This window comes from Haliotis rubra, unplaced genomic scaffold (genome assembly GCF_003918875.1).
Source record: "Haliotis rubra isolate DU_JTF1 unplaced genomic scaffold, ASM391887v1 Scf304, whole genome shotgun sequence".
NCBI lineage: Eukaryota > Metazoa > Mollusca > Gastropoda > Lepetellida > Haliotidae > Haliotis > Haliotis rubra.
In genome coordinates, this window is record NW_025766974.1 from 342,577 (window position 1) to 352,238 (window position 9,662).

The following is a 9,662-nucleotide window of genomic DNA, read 5'->3' on the forward strand; positions in this document are numbered from 1 at the left end:
TCGCACTCGTGGAGTAAAAGAAGTTGTTATCCATAAAGTCTGTTCAATATTGTACTTCACACAACATCTAAAGTGGTAGGGGAATCTGTATCGAAACGTCGCACTCGTGGAGTAAAAGAAGAGTTGTTATCCATAAAGTCTGTTCAATATTGTACTTCACACAACATCTAAAGTGGTAGGGGAATCTGTATCGAAACGTCGCACTCGTGGAGTAAAAGAAGTTGTTATCCATAAAGTCTGTTCAATATTGTACTTCACACAACATCTAAAGTGGTAGGGGAATCTGTATCGAAACGTCGCACTCGTGGAGTAAAAGAAGTTGTCATCCATAAAATCTGTTCAATAACATAACATAAGATTTGTTGGTGAAAACTGCTTTGAAAAATGAGTAAGAGGGCTGTTAATTTGTTGTTCTTCGTACAAAGAGCACGTGAATTATACCTGCACGTTTTTAGTTTCGGTTGACTGAGCACGCTCGGCTTTGGACGTGCACTTGGCACATTTTGTCCGTGCAGAAATTTGTTCCCATGCAGCTGCGCAGATCGATGCTCATGCTGTTGATCACCGGGTTGTCTGGTCCAGACTCAATTATTTATACCTAAGATATCTTAGCTAGATTATTTACAGACCGCCGCCATATAGCTGGACAATTGCTGAGAGCGGCGTGAAACTAAACTCACTCACTCACTCAGTTGGTTCCAAAACTACTTCCATCATCTGCTAGACTATGCAAAGGGAGATAACTCGTGCCTCGCATTTCTTTATCTCTCGCACGAAAGAGCCTCGATCTAAGCTTGGATCTGATCGTAAGATCGGGACCGGCTACGATCGGCGTAAGATTGGTTAGTGGAACGGGTGTAACTTTTAGCTAAGACGATTGTGAAATTGGCGTAACTTTCTAAGATTGATCTTAGTTAAGATCGGTTTGTGGAACGGCACCCAGACACTATCAGTTTCGTATGGAATCTTAGAAGGGACTATGTCGCTATGTCGCCCTTTGGATGAATAGAAAAACATTATTCAAAACGCGACAATGCGACAGAGCGACAATGCGACAAATGGCCGAAATGTCGCGTTGTCGCATTGTCGCGCTTGGTTAATTTTGCCTCTTTTTGCTTGTTTTTGAGAGGGCAAGACGCGACAATGTCCCTTCTAGGATTCCATAGTTTCGTGAACTTTTTACAAGTACCACACTTCCATAGCACTTATACATGTACTATCAGCTAGTCTTTCAAGGTAATAGTGTATGTACCACCAGCCCCGAGGAGGTAGTAACAGTGTCAGTGTTCATGTCAGTGTGCTCTCCATGGTGATTAATCAGCACAGTCCACATCTAGCCAAACAGCACACCCCGAGTTGATAGATCAACTGAAAATCTTGCTGCATATTTTATAAAAAAGATGTTTTATTATGTTTTTATAGTCTCTCATAACCCTGAACGGGTGGCTCACGTCTTGTATGTATTGTATATGTTTTGCATTCTATGTACATATTAAGTGAGGTGAGACGCAAATGCATATTTATCTATCATCTACCTTCTGGACGCCATCACAGTCTCGGTGTAACAAACTGAGATGACCAAGTGTGTCGTATTATGTCAGCTGCAAAATCTCATCAACGCAATAGTATATCTCATATTCCCTTCTTTTTCCACTGTAAATCATGATATACAGTACCCTCCTGCTCCTAGACTAACATTTAGTCTCTGAATATATAAAGTTGCCAGTTAGAAATAATCCCATTTAAGCTGAAAAGGAGCCCCAGTGAGAATGGAGATTCAGAACCTGAGGAAATCTAGACTTGCTTCATTTAGGGCCTCAGCATTGCAGGAGGGCTCGGCAGTAGGGGAAATAATACTACTACTTATTAGCGCACATATCCACGCAACTAGTACATGCAAAAGGCGCTGGTATTGTTTCCCTCGATCATTGGATGTCAATCTCAACGGCACATCTTATTATCAATCTCAACTCCCCGGGGACCATACAACTCTTGCAGCCACTAGACGCACCGAGTTATTGCGGCTTTCTCATCCTTACGAGGTACCCATTCACAGCTGGGTGGACTGGGACACATAGTCACAGTACTTTGTCCAAGTTTACTGCACGTTGCTGTACCTGCAACTAGGTGTTTGCACGTATTCATGTGGCCACCATCTGGTCATTTACCAAAAACATTTGTGGGTTCTTTTAAGTGCACAGGGTTGTGTACTGTACACTAGGGGTTGTGACAACACTGAAAGAGTCTGCACACAAAGTTGACTCCGAGGTTTTTACACCCGGTCACAGGTGGGCTCGACCCCGACACCTCAAGCTCGCTGGATCACTAGCCTGGCGCCTTAGCCAGCTCGCCCACCATGCCCCATCTGAATAATGCGGTTCAGGGACTGTGAGACAGGCTATCTTGCTTCTAACTATTCTGCAATGGAATGCACAGACTTAAGTCGTACATGGTCCTCATCGTAAGGCGTTTCTCAGGAAACTAGAATTCAAACCACATGTTATATGCATTCAAGACACATTTCTCTGGCCTGAGTGTCAGTTTCAGAGTAATGGCTGCATGAGAAGAGATTGTATAGAATTTGACCATACTACCAGGAACCCGAGACGCTGTGGCTGTAATATTCTGCTCAAATCTAATTTAATATCTAAACGCCATGCATTGCCTAATCTTATCTTTAGGGCAAATTCTGTCCCAGACTAGAAACAATTTCCTACCGTTGTTCGTTTATATAGTAATGGTACGCCATCTCTGGATGATTATAAAAAGCTGACATATTCTAGATCTGTAGATACACCAGTCTTGATATGAAAGGATTTGAATAGTCATAATGGAAATTGGGGGGAGCAGGCATACAAAACACGATGATCTTATTGTAGAACCCTTCTAGGTAATACAGGTTTAATATTGCTAAACTCTGGCCAAACCCGTTTACATACTGGTAACGTCACTTCCTCATCATTAGATCTTACATTTGTCAGTGGGGTGTTAATCAAAAATATAGTTTGGGAAGTGATCACTTTTCAGTTTTCACTGAAATATCGTTGTAAGCTCGACAGAAGACCTTTAACAGATTTCACTTCGCAAGACATCCTTACCAGTTGATTTAGAACACTTTAGGAAGAACAACCATCATTCCGACGTCTTGTGCGATCATTAACCGCAGCAGCTGGCGATCGAACATTTCTACAATAAACAGGCATACTTCTCTTTCCTCAATTTGAACCAAAGTAAAACGTATTTGTGGGAACTGTAATAGATCCCCTATTCCTGTCTTGTATCAAAACGGTGTGTCTTCGTATCTCAGTTGCGTAGAATGATGCTCATGTTGTTGATTACTGGATTGTCTGGTCCAGACTCGATTATTTAAAGACCGCCGCCATATAGCTGGAATATTGCTGAGTGCGACGTAAAACAACAAATCAAGCACTTATACAACAATTTGCATTCCAGTTCTAGTCGAACAGTCTTAAGTTGAATCCTGCTCAAGCTATGCTAAAAAATCCCGGTTCTATGGATTTTCAATGTCACAGGACTTATCGAAGCGTCTTTAAAATCCTTGCTCAACATTACATAACACCAACTATAGCTATTTTACTCATACCAACACAGATATCTCAACGGATTCCAGACGTGGTCATTTTGGTGGAGCACGTTATATTCCAAGCCTCGGTTTATCCAAAAGATTTAGATTGAATAATTATCTCTCTGTATTTGCCGCAGAGTTAACATTTATGCTTTAAGCTTTGCCATGAGTAAAATATATTGAGCAATAAGCAATACTTTTTACAGATTCCTTATCAGCTGTACAAGCCATTCAATCAGATATATACGGTCAAGGCAGTAACATATTATACGACATCTTGTGTCATGACACTGTTTTAAACTCCATGCACATTAAAGTACTGTCGAGAAAAAAACCCTGTGTTTAGGCTGTTTTTCTGTATCTCTAAAATTTACACAATTGCATATAGCATATGTCGAAATAACCCACATCGGCCTAACTGGGCGTTCAGTGGGATGATTAATAGGATATCCCGAAAATCCTGTTTACTCGTAAAATGGGGCAAAACTTAGAAAAATACGAATAGCTGCCTAAAACAATAGATAAGACTATAGATGACAATTAGGTCGCTCAGCCAGGTATGACGACGGACCCTTGACTCACCAGGTATCAAATGCACGTGCTGCCTACAGGCACAAGGGGTCATCTCAAAGATATTCAATGCGTTTTCTTGTGTGTTGATTAGGTCTCATATAATGATTAACATCTAACGTGTCTTTCTTTCATAAAGTTTATGTTGAGATATGTAAAATAGAATGATACCCATCAAAAGGCTTAAATCAGCCATTGAATTAAATGTGTCAAAATATATAGGTGGCATGACCACCCGAAGATCGACAGGACTGGATATTATTTGTAAATTGTTACTTGCCCAGTTTAATTCCCCTAAAGGATTATCTTATCTAAACTGATATCTTTATCCCCCAGCCCGACCCTAACCACCGTCTGTGACACCCGTCCTGGTGTTGCTTTTGAGTCGACCCCTCCTACCTGTTTCCTTTTAGAGTGATAGTGAGACTCCATGGTAGCTACATCCTAAATAGTTTCAGAATTTAAAATATCATTTTTCACGTCAGCTATCGTTTATAATGAAGCTAAGACTAATTTCGAAATGGGCATTTAAAAAGTTTCCTTTATAATACAATATCATCTTACACTAATTTGCATGAAGCCATGGTCTGTTCGCTTAGGACAATGAAACCTCATTGCTCATTTCTACACTAATCTCTCCTCAGTGAAGTCCTTTTTTTACGTTTCCTAACTCCCTACCACCGAGCCTGTAGTTAGGCCGAACTTAGTTTAACAGATATTTAATACTTCAAACATCAACTACATAAATTGTAGATATATGTGAAAAATACCCAGATTTTTTTCTATTTCCGACAGTACTTTAGTTGTGATGCTGTAGGAATCCAACACATGCTGGTTTAGGAGGAAACGAAGAGGTAGAGAAACTTAAACATTTCGGGATCAGGTGCACATAAAAACACTTGTTGTTAAACGCCTTGGAACCACGTGTGACGTCACGTCAGCGAGACAGCCATATTCGGATGGTGCATTCATTGAACAACATCTGGCTCCGAAGTTAAGCGACACTCCCAGTTTTGTTTCTATTTCACCGTGAAGCGCGCATGACTTTGTGTGGACATCATCTGAGGTTCAGAACACAAATCTGCCACACTATACTGTAGACAGATGAGGCCAGGTTTCGTCTGGACAGCTTTGGTGGTCGAGCAAAGAAGTAAAACAAATTACACCATGCAACTGTAATATTTCTTGAAACGTACGTTTTTACGAACACTAGGGTTCACGATTGTGCGTCCGTATATAATCAACTGCGTCGTGAACATTTAGCTATCAGCGGTGAGTCAACAATACAACCCGGTATTAGTAACTTTGCACTTAGATTAATGCGGTGTCAGCCCGATCTGTCGACAAATGAAAAATAGGATGTTGCTAACCGTCGACAAAACAAAACCCGGAGTGTCGACATCGCGTGGTCAACATACCGTGACGGTGTTAATTAATGAAAGAGAATGTTTGCTTAGCGGTTTGCAAGTGGCTATGGCGGCTACAGCTATGCTCGTATCATGAGTAAATGAATTAAGTTGATTAAAAAGAATGTCTTTTTAACAATTTGCAAGAGAATTAAGGCTGCAAAAACAGACTATTATTTTACGTTATGCGAGTGGAAGGATTACCATTTTGGAGTTTAACATGCAACAACATCCGGAAAGAAACAGAGAGCTTACAAATTATTTTGTGATATTGGGAGTAGAAGAATTATTTTGTGATATTGGGAGTAGAAGAATTATCGAAATGCTGTTGTAAACATTAAGCATTTGGGTATATATAATAGATCATGAATATTTTGTTACCCATGTCAAAATGGCAAACGCTATGGTGCGCGTTACATTGATTGACAAAATTCATAGAGGTCAGAATCTTTACCACAATGGATTCAAGTACATTGTTATATTGACTGAATAACTATGTTGTCTACTATATATATCACACTCTGTTTTAATTGGTTTGTTAATTTCGATGACACTGGGAGTGAAGTCACTCATGTAGAACATCACCTCCCTTTTCCCGGACTGTCGACAAGTAATTTGGACGGATTATTTCTTGTTGTCGACAGTCCGGGCATAAACCGATTAATGCACTCCCTTACACAGGACAGTGGTGTATACGGTACTGTTTTCGGAGGTCCACTCTACACTTCACACGGGATGTATACACTCGGTCCGACCGTCTTGTGTCAGCGTTATCACGCTAAATCAAGTTTGGTCAGAACATGTTCCGTATGTCCGTCTGCTTACACTGGCGGGTATTAAAGCTAAGTTACATTCGATGTTTTATAAAGAAGCACCCACGGATGCTATGATATACCCCTACGGTAGTATCGTCTTTCACCACTAACGTCCTGTTAGCTGATATTTCTACTATGAAAGGTGACACATCTTACGTTTAGCCGACACAACCTGATAGACTGTCAGCGTATCGTTGATATGTTATGATTACTAAGATATCATGATAATTACGATATGAAAACGAAAGCCTGTTATTATGTTCACAGTGACAAAAGGAAGAACCTTCAAGATTCGTATGACGAGAGGGATGACCTCGTCCTTCAAATAGTCATCTACCATTTATGTCGAGCAGTATTCCGGCATGGCCATGGTCAGCCTGTCCTCAGTCTACATTTCACAACTGTTTTGGACGATGGCTCTTGTAGAAATGTTATAAAGATTTCAAAAGGTTTTATAGTACCAATCAGGACATTCCTATAATGTGACCCATCAATGACAATAAATGTCAAAGCCGTTTTTCTGTTTTGACTTGTGCCATATGTCACCCTATAGCTTTAGGTGAACAACTGACTTGCCTTTGCGTGTGTGTTGGATGAGCGGCACGGTGTAGGATACGCTCACCATTTTCTATCACCCGGTTTCATTTCATGAACACTTGCTATGATAATGTGGATTCTATAATTGCGTATACACAGAACACACTGTTAACACAACACAACAATACGACCATCTGAATATATATTATACACATTGACGTTGAAGGTAACATCTGTGACACTTCACGGTTAATTAAAAACGCATTATTTAATTCCATTTAGCTGGGAATGCATTTCCGTGTCATTGTCAAGTGACAATCTGCGTCACTACAGAAAATAGGCCATTAAGAAACCCATGACAATCTAAACGTGTCGTGGGCATTATAGTTGATGATTAAAAACACCATGACATGACGTTTTGTTAAATATGTCACAGATGCTATTTTAATAATTGAATGGTGTCCCCCGACGTGATATTGCTCGATAGTGCTAAAAGTGGCGTAAACCTAGACCCACTCACTCATCGTTAAAGAATCTGTAGGTTAAACTATCTGCTTTCCTTCGTCAGTGATGGTATGACCGGTAATCAGCGTATTCCGTATACGGTCGTTGCCATAATGTTCAGCCCTTAGATACCCCAGCCAGAAACGTCATGCATAAAGCTAGTTCTATGACCATGCACATTACATGGGCAGGCACACCTGTGTTTGATGGCTAAAAAAGAAACAACCTGTTTGAAAACATTCTGGAGAGCTCAATCCTCCGTTGATGAACCACCTTACTTGAACGGCCACGATATCACTTCAAATTGTTTTACCAGTATTTCAACCATGAGTTGTCACTGACGTTGAATCGGTTACCCTTTGTAGCACCATTAAAAGTACTTCAATGCACATCATACTGTCCCTTAACTGGTCGAATAAAGTTACAAATTCGCAAAAAGCTTTCAAGTACCTAGGAGCTGAATAAACTACAGAAAGAACTTGATTAAGCACCCCCTGTAGTTTTGCAAAGATATGTTGTCAACAAGCACATAAAACATCTCGTGGTGTTCCCGATGGAAAAACATGAGTTTTTCTAACCCGTATGGTCCTTTAACTCATAAAAAACGACAAAATGATTGGAATCCATGTTGATGAAGATAATTGCTCATTAAAAAACTCTTTTTCATACAAAACCATGTCTGTACAAGTATGGCCCTGGGATGTTTAATGCTGAATTTATTGGTGAATGTGAACATTAAAAATGTCATTTTGCGTGATTCAGTGTCAATACCAAATGAAACCTCCATGTGACTGTATGACAGCCAGCCCTCTCCTCCTCATACCCCCGGTCAGCCTCCCGATCCTCTGAAGGGGCAGTCTACGCCATTCCTCGTGTAAAGCAGCCTCTAATTGGGCCAAGTTCTGTATTGGAGGATCCCTTTGTTGCACACGACGACCAATCATGTCCCAGATATGCCCCAAAGGGTTAAGATCGGGGCTCACTCAATCGTGATATATGGTGCTTAAGGGGGTGCTTAACTAAGTTCTTTGTTTATATATACAGTAATGTACTCTGATGTTGTGTGTATATATAGATGGATAGACCCACGTGCTACACCTGAGACGGAACAAATGCCCTGTCTATTGTCATACCGGACTTCCGGTTCGGAACACTATCAATAACACATGCTTAATGCCCTTGGGCTCTAGAGAGGTTTGTACTCGAGTGAGAAAGAGAGAGGAGAGAGAGAGTGGAGAGAGAGAGAGAGAGAGAGAGAGAGAGGAGAGAGAGAGAGAGAGAGGAGAGAGGAGTGAGAGAGAGGAGTGAGAGAGAGGAGGAGGAGGAGAGAGAGAGAGAGAGGAGGAGGAGAGAGAGGAGAGAGAGAGAGAGAGGAGAGGAGAGAGAGAGAGAGAGAGAGGAGGAGAGAGGAGAGAGAGAGAGAGAGAGAGGAGGAGGAGAGAGAGAGAGAGGAGAGGAGGAGAGAGAGTGAGACCGAGGAGAGAGAGAGGAGTGAGAGAGAGAGAGGAGAGGAGGAGAGAGGAGTGAGGGAGGAGAGAGAGAGGAGAGAGAGAGGAGGAGAGAGAGGAGAGAGAGTGAGAGAGAGTGAGGAGAGAGGAGGAGAGGAGGAGAGAGAGAGGAGGAGAGAGGAGAGAGGAGAGTGAGAAGGAGAGAGGAGAGAGTGAGAGTGAGGAGTGAGGAGAGAGAGGAGAGGAGGAGAGAGGAGGAGAGTGAGAGGAAGAGTGAGGGAGAGAGAGAGAGAGGAGAGAGAGTGAGAGAGAGAGAGAGAGAGAGAGGAGAGAGAGAGAGAGGAGAGAGAGAGAGGAGGAGAGAGAGAGAGGAGAGAGAGAGAGAGAGAGAGTGAGGAGAGAGGAGGAGAGAGAGAGAGAGAGAGAGAGAGAGAGAGGAGGAGAGAGAGAGAGAGAGGAGAGAGAGAGGAGGAGAGTGAGGAGAGAGTGAGAGAGAGAGTGAGGAGAGAGAGGAGAGAGAGAGAGAGAGAGAGAGAGTGAGAGAGAGAGAGAGAGAGAGAGAGAGAGGAGAGAGAGAGAGAGGAGAGAGAGAGAGGAGAGGAGAGAGAGAGAGGAGAGAGAGGGAGAGAGAGTGAGGAGAGAGAGAGAGTGAGGAGAGAGTGGAGAGAGAGAGGAGAGAGGGTGAGAGGAGAGAGAATGAGAGAGAGTGAGTGAGGGAGAGAGAGTGAGAGAGAGAGTGAGAGTGTGGTTATCAAATGACACATTGGGGTTGTACATGATTCTGCTCAGCGAGGAT